The following is a 20,331-nucleotide window of genomic DNA, read 5'->3' on the forward strand; positions in this document are numbered from 1 at the left end:
GCAGGTCCAGACTTTTTCCCGGACTCCCTCCCAGCTAGCTGTGGTGCACTAGTCCCCTTCAGGCTGTGTTCACGCAGCCAACCCCAGTCCTCTCCCTGGGATCTGACCTCTGAAGCCCGAGCCTCAGCTCCCAGCCCCCACCTGCCCTGGCGGGTGAGCAGAGAAGCCTCTCAGGCTGGTGAGTGCTGGTCGGCACCGATCCTCTGTGCAGGAATCTCTCCACTTTGTCCTCTGCATCCCTGTTGCTGCGCTCTCCTCTGTGGCTCTGAAGCTTCCCACCCCCCGGTCCCTGCCAGTGAAGGAGCTTCCTAATGTGTGGAAACTTCCTCCTTCACAGCTCCCTCCCAGAGGTGTAGGTTCCATCCTATTCTTTTTTTTTTTTTTTTATAGTGAAAACTTTTATATTTAGAATTAGTCAGCTGGACTCAGTTTAGATGATCCCAATTTTGTTGGCAATATCCAAAGCATCATAGTCAGGAGCCAGTCGAACACATGCCTTCTTCTCTCCACCAGGCCTGATCAGGGTGTTGACCTTAGCCACGTCAATGTCATAGAGCTTCTTCACAGCCTGTTTAATTTGGTGCTTGTTGGTTTGACATCCACAATGAACACCAGTGTGTTGTTGTCTTCTATTTTCTTCATGGCTGACTCGGTGGTGAGGGGGAACTTGATGATGGCATAGTGGTCAAGCTTGTATCTCCTAGGGGCGCTCTTCCGAGGATATTTGGGCTGTCTCCTGAGCCGCAGTGTTTTGGGCCGTCGGAAGTTGGGTTACATCCGGATCTTCTTTTTTTTGTGGCTGTGTACGCCTTTCAACACTGCTTTCTTGGCCTTCAAAGCCTTTGCTTTGGCTTCGGCTTTGGGAGGGGCAGGGACTTCCTTCTTCACCTTCGGCGCCATCTTCATGGAAAGCCATCCTATTCTTTTGTCTCTGTTTTTCTTTTATTTCTTTTGCCCTACCCAGGTAGGTGGGGATTTTCTTTCCTTTTGGGAAGTCTGAGGTCTTCTGCCAGCATTCAGCAGGTGTTCTGTAGGAGTTGTTCCACATGTTGATGTATTTTTGATGCATTTGTGGGGAGGAAGCTGATCTCCACATCTTACTCCTCCACCATCTTGAAGGTTCCCCCTCTAGTGCTTATTTTAATTGGCACCTATTCTGCCAATTAAAAGCTGATCCAGTCCACGTGGTTCTAAAGAAAACTGGAAAACTGAGACTCAAATGAAGAATGGAGACAAGAAAAGATTACATAAATAGAAAAAAAAAAGCAGCTATAATTATCATATCAAAAACACAATCCAGGTCTTCTACTACACATAAGAAGCTACTTTAAAGACTGCTCTTATTTACTGTAATGAATTAGTTACTTGAAAAATGAAACACAAATTCATGAGGGTTTTGTTACTTGATGGACTAAAGGAAACTTTTTCATATGTTATGCGTTTCTTAATTTTTTTTTTATTTTGAAAGACATGGCACCAGTGAGTTTATAGTTGAACCAGAAGACAGACAGAAAACTAAGAATTAATAGTATACTAGTTATAGCCATAAGATAAATAAGTTTGGTCATCAAGTCTGTGTAATATGATTGTTTCAGTCAAGTAAGTAAGGCAACTGGCATTGACAGCTTAGAAAGAGTGACCTTCCAGATCAAGAATTCTGAAGCTAATGATGGCCCATTATTAGGAGTACATGACAAAGTCAACCCCCAAAGTAGAACCAATTAATAAAATAAATTAGCAACATATCTTCTCTTTAATGCACTGGTACTCATATTTCCTTCTGTGAAATTCTGACGTCTACTTAGGCTATCAGTTACACCAAAATGACTATCTTTTGCTGTGCAATTGTTGCAGGGCTTAGGAAAAGAAATGATTTACATAAAAATTTGAAATTTGCCAATTGCTGAAAAAGATCTACTATAATTTGAGAGTATCTTAATACTCTGCTGATTTTAGATTGGTGCTGAATGGAAGAGCTAAAAATGATGCATAGCAAAAATGCATGAAATTTCTTGCTCATCTAAACAGTTTGTAACAGCAGAGCACATGAAAAGTTAAACAGTCCATAAAAAAAATCTAGAACTAAAGTTTTTCTCATGAAATCAATAGCATATTGCTGAAGGTATGTATGACTGGCATAAGTACACTTTTTAGAAATTTAGATATAGTTGACATATAACATTATATTAGCTTCAGGTGTACAACAGAATGATTCAATATTTATATATATTGCATGTACACTTTTTAAAAATTTGAGATATATATCATGTACAATATTATATGAGTTACAGGTGAACAATACAGTGATTCACAATTTTTAAAGGTTCTATTCCATTTATAGTTATTATAAAAATTAGCTATATTCCATGTTGTACAATATATCCTTGTAGCTTACTTATTTTATACATGATAGTTTGTACTTCTTAATCCCTTACCCCTATCTTGCCCCTCCCCACCTTTCCTCTCCCGGCTAGTAACCACTAGTTTGTTCTTTATATCTGTGAGTCTGTTTCCTTTTTATTATATTCACTAGTTTGTTTTATTTTTTTTTAGATTTCACATATAAGTGATATCATACAGTATTTGTCTTTCTCTGTCTGACTTATTTCACTAAGCATAATACCCTCCAGGTCCATCTGTGTTACTGCAAATGGCAAAATTTGCATGGACACTTTTAATTGAGCCAAAGTAAATCCAGAAAGAAGACAAACATAGTTTATACCAGTGCTTCCTTTGAGCATTTTCAAACTATGAGGTTTTATTTCTTATGCTTTTATTCTTGATTCTGCATTAATTTGCACCTACTTATATGTTTCAGTCCCCAATTAAATCAAAAGCTTCTTGGACTCAGTAATATACCTCCTAATTTTTAAGTCCCTCACAGTCATAATAACAATAATATAATAAAGGCTGCCATTTGTTAAGTTCTTATTAGATGCTAGGTATTGTGATAAGTAGGTATCATTGCACATTAACCTTGCCAAAAAATCTCAAGAGATTAGTCCTAATGCACTGTCTGTTAATAAAGAGGAAACAAAGGTACAAGTTAATTTGCCAAGTTTACACAACTACTGAGTAGCAGAACCCAGTTTAGAATCCAAGAAACTTTATGCCAAATCCCCTGGCTTGCCTCATAGAGTGGAGGTAGAGGCATGGTGGTTAATGGCACATTGCCTGAGGTCTCTCTGGCTCCCAAGCTGACTGGTTTTATGGTCTTGGTGTATTACTCAGGCATTCTGTGTCTCAAGTTAGTTATTATACCACCTGGCAGTTCATAAAGCAGAAGTTCAAAAACTCTCACTAAGAACCTTCCAATTTCTCTCAGGTACCTCCGAACAAATAAACCCTTTTGTGAAACATTCTCCAGCTGCTTTAATAGGCGAGTAAATCAACTGGCATTTGATAGAACTGAAATAAGGTGGATATCTGATTTCCAGTAGTGGTCCTCAATGGCTTCTGACAGGTTACACTGTGCTGTGACTACTAGCATTTCAGGCTACTGCAATTAAAATAGCGCTTGCTTTCTCCAACAAATCTACTACATGTCTACATGTCAAGCAGGGTTGGCAATTGAAACGAAGAGTGTAGATGAATAGTAAACCTTTTTGGGAAAATGATAATTTGGAGTACTACTGAATTTGAACATTACTAAACCTGACTGAAGGATTGCCATGGTTTACCTTCAGTTTAATTTAATCGGTGTGTGGCTTTCATTTACCAAATATCCATACCCTTCTGGGAGTACTGGGAAATCTGTGATTTGAGCTAAAATTACATAAATCAGGGAACACAGAAGCATAAGAGAGGTTCCTATAATTTTCTGGTGACTCATTTAAGCCAAAACAATCAATAAGGAATAATGTTCTCTTCTTACTTTCAAAGGCATGTGGGGCATTCAGCCAACATATACAGAGAAATTCATCAATCCCTTAATCAGTGGCATAGGAGGCAACACATTGTAGAAAGAACTCTGAACTCAATGTTAAGAAATGTTGAGTTTAAATCAAGCTCTGCTACTAATCAGCTGTGTCTCACTAGGCAAATCACTTCTCCTATCTGACTCAGTTTCCTGCTCTGTAAAGTAAGAGGATTTCTGTTCTTGAACTTTACAGTTTTAAGAATTGGTACAGTGTAAAAACAAAAATATTTATCTAGGTGGGAAACCAGGAGTTTTATAAAATGCTACATGAAGAGCCAGAGTAAGGCCCAGGTGCTTATATTTGCTTCTTTAAAGTTGACACATCAAGACACTGCTTTGGGAAAGATCCCTGGTGTTCTCCTTACTTGCTGCAAGTAATAAATCCTTCCTTCTTCCACAAAAAAATAAAAAATAAAGTTGAGACATTATGTTGGAAAAAGGAGTAGTTACCCTAAAAATCATAAGCCAAAGTGACCTTAGACAAAAACCTTTTGCTCTAGTGCAAGTTTTCTCAAACAAGAGGCTGCCAAACTATTTCAACTATCAAGGAAAATATAAAAAGAGAAAAAGACACCCTGACTTTCAGTGTCTTTTTTTTTTTTTTTGGTCCAAAACTAGAGTAAGATTAACCCCACCCTATTGCATGCAACTACAGGCATGGAAAGGAATAAAAGATAATAGCACTGAACTATCATGTCCCTGGGAGTAAGAACACACCTGTTATCATCTTCCGTGTTGAGACATTCAGGGAAGTGGGGTCCCAGGCCCTACTATCAGTCTAATACACTCTTGACTCCCTTCCCCTCTTCTCAGCTATGTCTTTCCCTCTTGCTGCAGTGTCAGCCTCGGGGAGCCATGTACCTGGACAGAGCAGAGGACAAGCAGGAGTATCTCTGGCAGTGGGATCAGAGCCTTTTCACAGCCCCGTGGGCTTGCTCTGCCCACTACAGACCCTGTTTCATGAGTGGGATGGCCGCTCTGTGTTCTCTCTTAGAACTGTATGGAGAGTGTTAAGGAGCTGGTTCCAATCCCAACTTACTGCTTACCAGTTGTGTGTCTTACTTTCTGGGTTTGGTTTCCTCTTCTTAAAAATGGGGATTATAATACCTCACTAAATTACTCTACCATGCGTGCTACAGCTGCAGCAATTAATGAAGAAAAAAATGGAGACCTGATATAATACGGACACTTGAGAAATGTCTGAGCTGTGGGCCCATGTCTGCACAATGTCTGGCAGCCTGGATTTGCCAGAAGTCCATTTACATTAGACACGGAGGAGTCTCCCTGGAAATAATTCCTCTTAAGGGAAGAGAAAGGCAGACCTATACGCTTGGCCCTGTAACAATGCCTCGATTGTCAGAGGGAAGGGAGTGACTAGTAGGATATCCTGTTTGTTGACATTCATAACTGTGGCTGACCTGGCCTCCAGATGCTTATGTTTGATTCCTAAAAACAAAGAAAGATACGAGTAGAACCTGTAAAGAGCTGGTTACATTTAGGGGATGAAAGGTAATGGTGGTTTCCAGCCATGATGGAGTGTCCAGCAGGAGACAGCCCAGCTGTCATCATCTAAGGCATGCCACCTTCATGAGGCTTAGACCAACAGATGCCCAGAAAATAAGGAAAATTATTTTATTTTAAGGAAAATAAAAAGAGTTGTTTATGAGTACATGTCAAACATCACCCTGGGACTTCCCAGAAGTAGGTAGAAAGGTCTGAGGAACTGAAGACACCACAGTATCAAAGGTGGTTGAAAGGTAGAAAAATATGTTACAACAGAAGCTCTCTTAATGACCTCCACTTAAGTAATCTGCAGTATAAATTGATGACCTCTGTAAAACATAGCGACATATCTAAAGCATGCTGATAGGTTTAGCTAGGAGACTAATACTCTTGCATACACCTGGCCCTACTAGCTGAGCGTTTTTGCTTACCCAAGTGTCAACTGTATTTGTTTCCAAGCCTGTTTATGTCAGTTGTAGTTGTTCTTATAAGTTCAGATATGTTTTTTTTTATTACATAAACCAAACAATATGAAAAAAAGAAAATCTTTTTTTTCCCTAGGAAAATTAAGTTGAAATCCAGAGAGTTTGATAAAATTGTGTCATCAAAAAGGAAAAACTCTCAAGTTAGATGTAGGTAAGACAATCATAAAAAGCTGAAGAAAAATCAAAAAAGCCTAGAATGATTCTAGATTTCTTTACAAGTACCTTTTAACTCTAGCTCCATTTTAAATCAAACTAAATTATCAACCACAGATAATGCATTATGGGTGTGGTTTATGTAAGGAAAACAAAGTGATTCTCTAGTTAATGGATCCTCAATCAAAGAAAACACTTGCCTGACAATAAAAAATTGTCTGATGGATGTACATTAATATTTTAATTAAAATAACATGTTTAAGATGTATATGTGTTGCTTTGAAATAATTTGCTATTTTAATGAATTTGGAGCCTACCTAACCAATTACCAGTCCTGATCACATCAGATAAGAAGCCTTCTTCTATATTATTGTGACCCTCTTTCAACCTAACTTAGTATAGTCATATCTATCAGGTTTTACAGAGTATGCAATAACCCTAAAATTACATCTATTTTACTCAAAGAACTATATTTAGATAACTGACTCAAATCTTGGAAATTGAAATGTTAACTCTAAAGATTGCATACAGTACTTAGTGTCCAGTTTTTCTCAGCAAACATTCCTGACTACATCCTTCTGGGTATTTTTACAAACAGAGGCAGATTCACCCACTGACATCTGCTTACATAGTAAAACTTCATAGTAAAATTTCAGGGATTCCATGAAGATCCTCTGTCCCTCAAATATACCCCCACTAGCTTGCAGATGTCTACAGGGCTACAGTTGATACTGTTTTCCTTATTGCTTTCTGAGAGCAGCTTTTCCTACAGTCAGAATTGAGAGCCAGAGGACCCTCTAACACTTATAGAGGGGAAGAGGGCAAAGGGCAAAGAGCAAAGGACCCCAGAATGTCAATTATATAGTCCAAGTTTCCTAATCTTCTCTAATGCTTGATAAAATCAACTATTTTCCCAAGCATTTGACTATCATGGAAAACTACTAATTGACACCTTACAGAATCACTATTCTGAGGAACATCATTAGTGAAATGTTTGTTTTTTGAACCACGTCTTCCTCATCTCTAAGTGGAAGCAATGGTACATACCAAACTGCATAGTCATGTAAAATAAGGATGCTACAGACAGAGTTGTCTAATACAGTAAGCCACTCCACAAATGTTAGTTTCATGTCCCTGCATGAGTTATTTTTTTCTCTTCAGAAATAAATAGATGCTTTATTAAACTTCTAGATGAGTAGAAAATAGGCCATTGTCTCTAAGAATGATTTTGTTTAGAGACAAATATTCTATGTGTGACTACTGCATTAAAAATATGGTGGCTATAGGAAATAGATGAAGATGCGGTACATATATACAATGGAATATTACTCAGCCATAAAAAAAGAAAAATTAATACCATTTGCAGCAACATGGATGGACCTAGAGATTGCCATACTGAGTGAAGTAAGTCAGACACAGAAAGACAAATATCATATGATATCCCTTATACGTGGAATCTAAAAAAAAGAGTACAAATGATCTTATTTACAAAACAGAAGTAGAATCACAGATGTAGAAAACAAACTTATGGTTACCAGGGGATAAGGAGAGAGAGAGATAAATTGGGAGATTGGGACTGACATATACACACTACTATACATAAAATAGATAACTAATAAGAACCTGCTGTATAGCACAGGGAGCTCTACTTAATACTCTGTAGTGGCCTATAAGGGAAAAGAATCTAAAAACAAAAAAGAGTGGATATATGTATATGTATAACTGATTCTCTTTGCTGTACACCTGAAACTAACACAACATGGTAAATCAACATACTCCAATAAAAATTTTTTTAAAATTAAAAAAAAATGGTGTCTACTCTCTTCTTAAGGAATTTTAAAAACAGAAGAAATTTCTCTGTTGTGTTTTAATTTTTGTCATTTACTATGTTTTAATTTTTTATGTTTTGCTTAATATTTTGCATTATAGCAAAAAGAACCAAGCAATATTCTCCTACTAGCTTTCCAATGGCTCTGAAACATTCCTCAGAATTAAAGCTTTCTCCTCCATTGTCACAGTCCATCCAGTAAAAGCTGACCAGCTGTGTAAAATGAAAGTCAGTGAGAAGAGTGACTGCGAACATAACTTCCAGGGAGTTAAGTGTGAGAAGTCACTGGGTGCCACCACCACTGCCGCACACCAAATCTTGTGAAGCAATGTTTTCTTGTCTCTTCTAAGTTCTGTGAGAATCTTGACTCTAAAGCTGTAACTAATGAAAGCAACCCATGTCTGGGTCCACAAACAAACATTCACCGTGAGCCTTCAGGAATTTGAGAATGTCACCTATACCCAGACTGAGCCTTCGGGGGTCACCTCTCGATGCTTCTATGGCTCTACCTGACCCTGTGACAGGCACAAATAAGAAACTCTCAGATCCGCCCTGTGCGGCTTCTCAAAGAAAGTGTTCGCTTCTACCGCAGAGAAGGAGTGCATGCTATCATCATCCACCTTGGAACTTCAGTGGTTTCCTTAAATTTAATATTGTGAGATGCCATAAACAAAATTCATCCATTCTGCTATTCCTTTCTAAACTGTGCAGATTTAAGCAAATCCCTCTCTACCTTTATATTTCCAGACTAAAGAGCTGGACCAGCTTCCTGGGCGTGCAACCTGTACAGTCACACAGTACCCTGTGCTTCAAAGTGTCCTGAGCTTGCTTTAATGCTCTCCTGTGACAGGCTTAAAATTCTTAATAATTTTTGAACAAGGAGCCCAGCATTTTCATTTTGCACTGGGCCCTACAAATTATGCAGCCAGCCCTGCCACAGAGTCTGAATTGTCTAGGTCTATTCTCATGTGAAAGCCCATTTTCTCTTCACTGTCTGTGTCTCTGCGATTTAGTCAAGAATTAGTGTCCTTTTAAGTCAGAAGGACAATGGAACCAAGGTCCACAGACAGCAGTTATGGAAAGCCTGTTCCCACAACTAGTGTATGGGCAACAAGAGATATACATTGAAATTACAGCCTCTGAAACTTTCTTGGCATCTTCTGTAGCCCCCTTATTTTTTCCTTGCTCAAAACTAACCAGAATCTTCCAGGTGCACCAAGGTTACTTGTGTTATACATAAAAATGTATCGCTTCTGCTTGCAAAATTTCAGTACGATATCTCAACTAGATCGGCAAAAGAGGTCTGTCTACTAACTGCGCTCAAAGCACCCTGCATACACACTGAACTTTTTGGTGACTTCAGAGTCTGACTCAGTTATTTTGCACAGAGTTCTTTTAAGTGGTCCTCAAAACCCATCATACAGTCTAAAACAATTGATAGCTTTAGTGTCTCTCTTATGTCAGAAAATACATAAGAATAACAATGTGAGCAATTCACTCTGCTTTAAGAAAGATAAGCAATTCACTAGAGAATGCTGTTTTCCTAAAGCAGTATCAATTTTTGATGTGGTTATGAGGAAAAACTATTAGTCACAGCACAGAATAAATGAAGTTTAGAGGAACACTCTGCCCAGGCCTAAATCTTCCTATCACACCAGAGGCGAGTTACAAATAAGAAAGGAAATGAAGGCCCATTTCCTCTGTAAAACAGAGGATATTTTTCTGTGAATTTCTTTATGCAGAAACTGGGGATTTATGCCATTTACACAGGGGGAAAATGGATCCACTAACTTATCCACTGGGGCCAAAATCCTAATAGTTATACTTATGCCTTGGCAGGGTTCTTCTTTATAGTTGATGAATTTCTCCACTTTGAGAGAGAGCAGTTTTCTTGGTTGGCAGGTCACAAACTGTTTATCTCCTTGAAGAGTGTTATTTGTTTTGTGCATTCTCAGTGAGTCACCGCCCCTGGTCCTAAATTCCTTCCACCTGAGACTTGGAAGCATCTATCTAAATACCAGGAGTCCAGTGGAATCCTCCAGTCTCACCCTATGCCAGAGACATGGGGTGGATCAATGACATATTCTGGTCAAGACTGAATGTAGTCAGATCACCATCACATCCTAGCAGCTAGAGATCCTTACATTTCCCAAAATCTACATTAAAAAACAAAACAAAGAATCCTCTCAACATCTCTGCAAGAACCAAGATGGCGGAGTAGAAGGACATGCTCTCACTCCCTCTTGTGAGAACACCAGAATCACAACTAGCTGCTGGACAATCATTGACAGGAAGACACTGGAATTCACCAAAAAAGATACCCCACATCCAAAGACAAAGGAGAAGCCACAATAAGACGGTAGGAGGGGCGCAATCAAAGTAAAATCAAATCACATAACTGCTGGGTGGTTGACTCACAGACTGGAGAACACTTATACGACAGAAGTCCACCCACTGGAGTGAAGGTTCTGAGCCCCATGTCAGGCTTCCCAACCTGGGGGTCCGGCAATGGGAGGAGGAAATCCTAGAGAATCAGACTTTGAAGGCTGGTGGGATTTGATTGCAGGACTTCAACAGGACTGGGGGAAACAGAGACTCCACTCTTGGAGGGCACACACAAAGCAGTGTGCGCATCGGGACCCAGGGGAAGGAGCAGTGACCGCAGGGGAGACTGAACCAGACCTACCTGCTAGTGTTGGAGGGTCTCCTGCAGAGGCGGGAGGCAGCTGTGGCTCACCGTGGGGACAAGGACGCTGGCAGCAGAAGTTCTGGGAAGTACTCCTTGGCATGAGCCCTCCCAGAGTCTGCCATTAGCCCCACCAAAGAGCCCAGGTAGGCTCCAGTGTTGCATTGCCTCAGGCCAAACAACCAACAGGGAAGGAACCCAGCCCCACCCATCAACAGTCAAGCGGATTAAAGTTTTACTGAGCTCTGCCCACCAGAGCAACAGTCAGCTCTACCCACCACCAGTCCCTCCCATCAGGAAGCTTGCACAAGCCTCTTAGATAGCTTCATCCACCAGGGGGCAGACAGCAGAAGCAAGAAGAACTACAATCCAGCAGCCTGTGGAACAAAAACCACATTCACAGAAAGAGAGACAAGATGAAAAGGCAGAGGGCTATGTACCAGATGAAGGAACAAGACAAAACCTCAGAAAAACAACTAAATGAAGTGGAGATAGGCAACATTCCAGAAAAAGAATTCAGAATAATGATAGTGAAGATGATCCAGGAACTCGGAAAAAGAATGGAGGCAAAGATCAAGAAGATGCAAGAAATGTTTAACAAAGACCGAGAAGAATTAAAGAACAAACAAACAAAGATGAACAATACAATAACTGAAATGAAAACTACACTAGAAGGAATCAATAGCAGAATAACTGAGGCAGAAGAATGGATAAGTGACCTGGAAGACAGAATGGTGGAATTCACTGCTGAGGAACAGAATAAAAAAAAAAAAGAATGAAAAGAAATGAAGACAGCCTAAGAGACCTCTGGGACAACATTAAACGCAATAACATTTGCATTATAGGGATCCCAGAAGGAGAAGAGAGACAGAAAGGACCCGAGAAAATATTTGAAGAGATTATAGTAGAAAACTTCCCTAACATGGGAAAGGAAACAGCCACCCAAGTCCAGGAAGCACGAGAGTCCCGTACAGGATAAACCCCAGGAGAAACACGCCGAGACAAATAATAATCAAACTGGCAAAACTTAAAGACAAAGAAAAATTATTGAAAGCAGTAAGGGAAAAACGACAAATAACATACAAAGGAACTCCCATAAGGTTAACAGCTGATTTCTCAGCACAAACTCTACAAGCCAGGAGGGAGTGGCATGATATACTTAAAAGTGATGAAAGGGAAGAACCTACAACCAACATTACTCTACCCAGCAAGGATCTCATTCAGATTCAATGCAGAAATCAAAAGCTTTACAGACAAGCAAAAGCTATGAGAATTCAGCACCACCAAACCAGCTCTTCAACAAATGCTAAACGAACTTCTCTAAGTGGGAAACACAAGAGAAGAAAAGGACCTACAAAACAAACCCAAAACAATTAAGAAAATGGTCATAGGAACATACATATCAATAATTACCTTAAACATGAGTGGATTAAATGCTCCAACCGAAAGACACAGGCTTGTGGAATGGAAACAAAAATAAGACCCATCTATATGCTGTCTACAGGCGACCCACTTCAGACCTAGGGACACATACAGACTGAAAGTGAGGGGATGGAAAAAGATATTCCATGCAAATGGAAATCAGAAGAAAGCTGGAGTAGCAATACTCATATCAGATAAAAGAGACTTTAAAGAATGTTAAAAGAGACAAGGAAGGACACTACATAATGATCCAGGGATCAATGAAAGAAGAAGATATAACAATTATAAATATATATGCACCCAAAATAGGAGCACCTCAATACATAAGGCAACCGCTAACAGCTATAAAAGAGGAAATCGACAGTAACACAATAATATTGGGGGACTTTAACACCACACTTACACCAATGGACAGATCATCCAAAATGAAAATAAATAAGGAAACAGAAGCTTTAAATGATACAATAGACCAGATAGATTTAATTGATATTTATAGGACATTCCATCCAAAAACAGCAGATTGCACCTTCTTCTCAAATCCGCACAGAATATTCTCCAGGATAGATCACATCTTGGATCACAAATCAAGCCTCAGTAAATTTAAGAAAACTGAAATCATATCAAGCATCTTTTCTCACCACAACGCTATGAGATTAGAAATGAATTACAGGGAAAAAAATGTGAAAAGCACAAACACATGGAGGCTAAACAATACGTTACTAAATAACCAAGAGATCACTGAAGAAATCAAAGAGGAAATCAAAAAATACCTAGAGACAAATGACAATGAAACACAACGATCCTAAACTTATGGGATGCGGCAAAAACAGTTCTAAGAGGGAAGTTTATAGCTATACAAGCCTATCTCAAGAAACAAGAAAAATCTCAAATAAACAATCTAACCTTACACCTAAAGGAACTAGAGAAAGAAGAACAAACAAAACCCAAAATTAGCAGACGGAAAGAAATCATAAAGATCAGAGTGGAAATAAATGAAATAGAAACAAAGAAAACAATAGCAAAGATCAATAAAACTAAAAGCTGGTTCTTTGAGAAGATAAACAAAATTGATAAACCATTAGCCAGACTCATCAAGAAAAAGAGGGAGAGGACTCAAATCAATAAAATTAGAATTGAAAAAGGAGAAGTTACAACAGACACTGCAGAAATACAAAGCATCCTAAGAGACTACTACAAGCAACTCTATGCCAATAAAATGGACAACCTGGAAGAAATGGACAAATTCTTAGAAAGGTATAACCTTCCAAGACTGAAACAGGAAGAAATAGAAAGTATGAACAGACCAATCCAAAGTAATGAAATTGAAACTGTGATTAAAAATCTTCCAATAAACAGAAGTCCAGGACCAGACGGCTTCACAGGTGAATTATATCAAACATTTAGAGAAGAGCTAACAGCCATCCTTCTCAAACTTTTCCAAAAACTTGCAGAGGAAGGAACACTCCCAAACTCATTCTAAGAGGCCACCATCACCCTGATACCAAAACCAGACAAAGATACTACAAAAAAAGAAAATTACAGACCAATATCATTGATGAATATAGATGCAAAAATCCTCAACAAAATACTAGCAAACAGAATCCAACAATACATTAAAAGGATCATACACCATGATCAAGTGGGATTTATCCCAGGGATGCAAAGATTCTTCAATATATACAAATCAATCAGTGCAATACACCATATTAACAAATTGAAAAATAAAAACCATATGATCATCTCAGTAGATACAGAAAAAGCTTCTGACAAAATTCAACACCCATTTATGATAAAAACTCTCCAGAAAGTGGGCACAAAGGGAACCCACCTCAACATAATAAAGGTCATATACAACAAACCCACAGCAAACATCATTCTCAATGGTGAAAAACTGAAAACATTTCCTCTAAGATCAGGAACAAGACAAGGATGTCCACTCTCACCACTATTATTCAACATAGTTTTGAAAGTCCTAGCCACGGCAATCAGAGAAGAAAAAGAAATAAAAGGAATACAAATTGGAAAAGAAGAAGTAAAACTGTCACTGTTTGCAGATGACATGATACTATACATAGAAAATGCTAAAAATGCCACCAGAAAACTACTAGAGCTAATCAATGAATCTGGTAAAGTTGTAGGATACAAAATTAATGCACAGAAATCTCTTGCATTCCTATACACTAATGATGAAAAATCTGAAAGAGAAATTAAGGAAACACTCCCATTTACCATTGCACCAAAAAGAATAAAATACCTAGGAATAAACCTACCTAGGGAGACAAAAGGCCTGTATGCATAAAACTATAACACTGATGAAAGAAATTAAAGATGATACCAACAGATGGAGAGATATACCATGTTCTTGGATTGGAAGAATCAATATTGTGAAAATGACTATACTACCCAAAGCAATCTACAGATTCAACTCAATCTCTATCAAATTACCAATGGCATTTTTTACAGAACTAGATCAAAAAATCTCAAAATTGTATGGAGACACAAAAGACCCCGAATAGCCAAAGCAGTCTTGAGGGAAAAAAGCGGAGCTGGAGGAATCAGACTCCCTGACTTCAGACTATACTACAAAGCTACAGTAATCAAGACAATATGGTACTGGCACAACAACAGAAACATAGATCAATGGAACAAGATAGAAAGCCCAGAGATAAACCCACGCACCTATGGTCAACTAATCTATGACAAAGGAGGCAAGGATATACAATGGAGAAAAGACAGTTTCTTCAATAAGTGGTGCTGGGAAAACTGGACAACTACATGTAAAAGAATGAAATTAGAACACTCCCTAACACCATACACAAAAATAAACTCAAAATGGATTCGAGACCTATATGTAAGACCGGACACTATAAAACTCTTAGAGGAAAACACAGGACATAAATCACATAACACATAAATCACAGCAAGATCTTTTTTGATCCACCTCCTAGAGTAATGGAAATAAAAACAAAAATAAACAAATGGGACCTAATGAAACTTAAAAGCTTTTGCACAGCAAAGGAAACCATAAACAAGACGGAAAGACAACCCTCAGAATGGGAAAAAACATTTGCAAATGAATCAACGGACAAAGGATTAATCTCCAAAATATATAAACAGCTCATGCAGCTCAATATTAAAGAAACAAAGAACCCAATCCAAAAAGGGGCAGAAGACCTAAATAGACATTTCTCCAAAGAAGACATACAGATGGCCAAGAAGCACATGAAAAGCTGCTCAACATCACTAATTATTAGAGAAATGCAAATCAAAACTACCATGAGGTATCACCTCACACCAGTTAGAATGGGCGTCATCAGAAAATCTACAAACAAATGCTTGAGAGGGTGTGGAGAAAAGGGAACCCTCTTGCACTGTTGGTGGGAATGTAAATTGATATAGCCACTATGGAGAACAGTATGGAAGTTCCTTAAAAAACTAAAAATAGAATTACCATATGGGCCAGCAATCCCACTACTGGGCATATACCCAGAGAAAACCATAATTCAAAAAGACACATGCACCCCAATGTTTACTGCAGCACTATTTACAATAGCCAGGTCATGGAAGCAACTTAAATGCCCATCGACATACGAATGGATAAAGAAGTTGTGGTACACATATACAATGGAATATTACTCAGTCATAAAAAAGAACGAAATTGAGTCATTTGTTGAGACATGGATGGATCTAGAGACTGTCATACAGAGTGAAGTAAGTCAGAAAGAGAAAAACAAATATCGTATATTAACGCATGTATGTGGAACCTAGAAAAATGGTACAGATGAACCAGTTTGCAGGGCAGAAGTTGAGACACAGATGTAGAGAACAAACGTATGGACACCAAGGGGGGAAAGCCACGGGGGTGTGGAGATGGTGATGTGCTGAACTGGGTGATTGGAATTGACATGTATACACTGATGTGTATAAAATTGATGACTAATAAGAACCTGCAGTACAAAAAAACAAACAAAAAAAACAACTAATACTAAACTTTCTTTGGGTTATTTGTATGGAAATATGTTAATATAAATGTTTCACACATTACATGAAATTTCTAAAAATCTTATATGTTCTGGTATAATGTTATAAGTCATAATTCTAGTTATTACTTTAAAATGTATATCTTAGAAATAACTAAATTTCCTTGTCAACTGCATTATTATGAACTTTCATCAAATCTTTAACCATGGTCATTTTTAAGTCTTTTGTCATTTACAGACAGTTCTGGGTGTACTCTGATGCTTTTGCAAAAATGTTCCTATAAAAGGGTTTCATCTTCAAGGAATTCATGGAAAAGACTCTGACAAGTACAGGTTTCTGGTAACTGACTATACTGCTGAACTGAATAAATAAGCATTTTCAGAACTCTAATGGAAAACAGATGAATTCATAAAAGTGCTAACAAAAGATCAAGATAAAAAAAATTAATTACATGGGACTGAGTGAACTGATGAGGATGATTATAATTTTTGTGACTTTCTGTTTGAATAAAAAAAAAATCCCACAAGGACTCAGAGGCAAAAACTATACAAATCAATTTTCACTGCAAAGTAAAGGAGCTGTTACAGTGGAGGATTACTGGACTGAATGTCAATATTATGACATAGCATGAGTGTGTTTTGTGTTTGGTAATTGCAATCATTGTTGCTTTTGTTGTGGTCATCCATTTACAATGCTTGGTGTCAGTTTATTTATCTCTTGTAAAAACAAAATACAGTGTGTATGTGTGGAAAAAAAAAAAAAGGAGTTGCCAATGGCCAAAGATGGAACAATTTGAACAATAAAATAAAGTAGTACTATTTTATAACCCACAGTGTATAATAAAATATTGAGAGACAACACTAAAAAAAAATTTAAAAAACAAAAAACAAAAAACAAAAAAAACAAAACACCTTTGAGAATTCCCAGCTCATCACATCATCTGACCATGAGCCTTTTTTTTTAACTTTTTATTTTATATTGGAGTATAGTTGATTAACAATGTTGTGTTAGTTTCATGTGTACAGCAAAATGATTCAATTATACACATATATGTATCTATTCTTTTTAAAATTATTTTCACATTTAGGTTATTACACAATATTGAGCAGAGTTCCCTGTGCTATACAGGAGGTCTTTGTTGGTTATCCCGGCCATGAGACTTTTATTCATATCCCAATATTTCCCATCAGTTATCTCAAATCCTTTAAGGAACCAAATGGAGAAAGAGGGAGGGAGGGAGGGAGGGGGGGATGGAGAGAGAGAATAAACTGTTTGATATTTTGATCCAAACTGAAACATACACTACTACAGTTTCAGGTTTAAAAAATCTATATCTAATCTATATCTGTATCTATATCTATATCTATATATACCAAATAGTAAGCAAAACTGACCTTCTTTCTCTGGTGAACCTCACCCCAGCACCAATAGAAGTAGGTGGGGATGGGGTTGGAGTTAATCTAGCACAAAGTACATATGGTTAGAAATCATGCACTCGTCTTAGAAGGAAACATGAATTATTCCAATCAAATACTGTTTCGTCATTGAGAATCCATGTGTATCTTGAATTTTCTGCATCTCAGATACTGCAATTCCACCTTTAATGTCACAATTGTGACACTCACTTACTTTTGTCTTTTAAATAATGTAGTTGATCAATAAAAGAACTTATTCTTTTTACTTAAAAAATTTACAGCAGTAATTTTCAGTTACAAATTCCTGAGGGGATAGTTTGAAAAAATATTTAAAATATAATATTGGTTTATATTTGTAAATGGAAAGATATGTACTGTTACCATAAAACAAACTACAGAATATTTGGTCAGACAACATCTTCTGGGCCAGTCAAGATAGGACTCTTGTAAATGCTTATGAAGGCACAAGTTTTTAAATGCTGCAAAACAATCTATCTAAAGGAAAAGCATTATCTTCTTCCTGTAAGTTTCCTGAGTTTCTTTTTTTTAACTTGGTATATATTAGGGGCCACAGGGAAGGGAGGACAGTTGGACCATAATAAAAATCTCTTATTCTCAGCTTCAGATCACACAGGAGACCTTAATTAAATTTCTAACTCTTCTCTAAATTACACATTTACACTTATAATAAAACTCATTTATAGTAATGCCTTTGCGGGTGTATCTGATAAGCTCTTGGAGGCTTTCCAATTATAATAGACTAAACAGTATTTTACTGCTTTTTTCCTAATTCTAAAATAACATGCCTAACATAATCTTAATAAAAATAGCAGAGTTAGAAATAGTAAGAAAAAAGCTAGAGATCAATCTCATTTATAAAGTGCTAACTGAACCCAGCAATATAACAAAACAATAATACATTACCAAACAGGAGTCATCCCAGAAATAAAAGGAAGACAAACCCAAAGTTCAAAAGTTTCCAAACAATAAATAAATTAATAAAGTGGAAAGTAAAAATTTCCCAGAATTGGGAAGGGGATTAAGGTAGAACTAGATGCCAGGGTGTCTGCTGGCTTTAATTCTGTCAAAATGCCTGCATCAAAAACACTTGAATCAAAATGTTCTGTGTAGATAGGTGATAAAGAGAAATTACTAAAATATTCCTACCATTCATACTATTTGCCTCTTCAATAAACATCCGTCTCTTACTTACTCTTAACCCATTTCTACAAAAATTTTTGTTTCCTATGGTTCTTAAGAGTACATTCCATATAGAGTTTTATTCCAATGGTTCATTTTATTCTTAAATACATTGTGTTAACTATCAAAAATCAACAATCACCAGTAGGTAGTTAAATAGTTGTAGCTCTCTTTCAAGGTTCTTAAGCCAAGCAGACTACTGATTCACGTAACAGTTTTTGAAGACTCCTCGGTCTGACATGACACAAATGACAGATACCTTGACCTATCCAAATATCAGCTTAAGAGCATCAAAACTACGCCAGCCTAGAATCACACCTGATTCCAGCATGACCGAGACTATAACAGAACATGACAAAAGGTACTTTACTTCAATATTGACTGCAGAACAGAGATTCTTTTTTAATCTCTTCTTTTCATTCTCAATCCTTGTGGCTGAAATAGAGAGATGATTTTCCACAAACCCTTTTTATGGTGGAAGCAGAAACATTGTAGGCTCCAACATTTGTGAGAAGACAGGCAAGGAAGCACTTGGGAGAGATATTACACCACTGACTTGCTAATTGCTGCTGGGGACACTCCTTAACCAGGATTTCCTACCCATAAAATGGGGCTACTCTATGTGGTATGGCCCACAAAGGAACCACAGAGATGAATGGGACCACCACTGTTGTCTGACCCTCTGCCCATAGGCAGTCAAACATCTGCATGGTATAGAGTAAGGTCCAGAAACACTGGAGTTTAAAGACAGATTCAACTCTCAGCTCTGTCGTTTTCAATTGTGTAACATGGAGCAAATCACTTAAAATCTCTGAACCTCTTTTTTTTAAGCTGTAAAATAAGACTATGAACAAAAACAACTTCAGAGGTATCTTTACTTTCTGTGATTTTCATACATTCAGAGCAGATGTTTCTTAGCAATTTTCCACTGAGGATGTATCAGGGAAGATTCTTATGTCACCTTTATCTCTTTAACAAGCTCATTGTACATTGTAAGTGAAAAACGGATTTCATTGCTATGATCTTCCCTTTCCTACTGATCAGTAAACTGCACATTCTGACATATGAAATGGCATCATTGCTACAATTAACTCAATTGTGCCCTTTGCTTGCAGCTCTCCTCTTTCTAAGTAGTGGGAATAGTCAATGCACTGTTTACATAAAATGACAAGCCAGGCAGAAGGAGAGGAAAGAACACTGATCTCCCAATTCCACTATTAACTTCTTGCTAGACAAGACAGACTACAGTTACCTCAACTATAATAAAAACTTTCACAATTATCTTACCTAAGAATACTGACAGAATCATATGAGTTAATGTATGGGTGAAGATTAAAGTTTTTGTAAATGTAAATTTTGATGTTATTATAAAGACTGATGCTTCTAATAGCTTCTAAGATAGTAAATGTAACAAGCTGTATACCTGGCATGTATTCTACCATCTTCCAGTTGACTGTCTTTCTAAATATGGCGCTAGACCCACAGGTCTATCTGTTGGATAAGCTCTCTCCCTTTAGTGCCCATAACACGTGCAGTACAAACACTTTACATCATTGAACTATAAAGGGCAGAGAGCATTATTCCGAAGTATTTTTCTGGGAATAATTGTGAAGGATCATCTTCCAGTTGAATGGCTGTGACCTTGTACTTCCAGCACCAATAGAACTGTGTTTTATATACTGGTCCTAGTGAAGATGTAATTTCAAGAAGGAGAACGACTTATTACTTTGTTCGTGGCA

At 37.6% G+C, this 20,331-nt stretch overlaps 1 protein-coding gene and 1 pseudogene across 2 annotated transcripts in view; both read right to left on the minus strand.

The window, feature by feature from the left end:
* The window catches only part of PDE11A (phosphodiesterase 11A), a 430,340-nt gene that overhangs the window by 332,666 nt on the left and 77,343 nt on the right, over positions 1–20,331 (minus strand). The window lies entirely within an intron of this gene.
* Positions 368–930, minus strand: LOC309663209 (large ribosomal subunit protein uL23 pseudogene; annotated as a pseudogene). The gene has a single exon. The product of its transcript is annotated as a large ribosomal subunit protein uL23 pseudogene (transcript).

This window comes from Balaenoptera physalus (genome assembly GCF_965194825.1).
Source record: "Balaenoptera physalus genome assembly, chromosome: 6".
NCBI classification, from domain to species: Eukaryota; Metazoa; Chordata; class Mammalia; order Artiodactyla; family Balaenopteridae; genus Balaenoptera; species Balaenoptera physalus.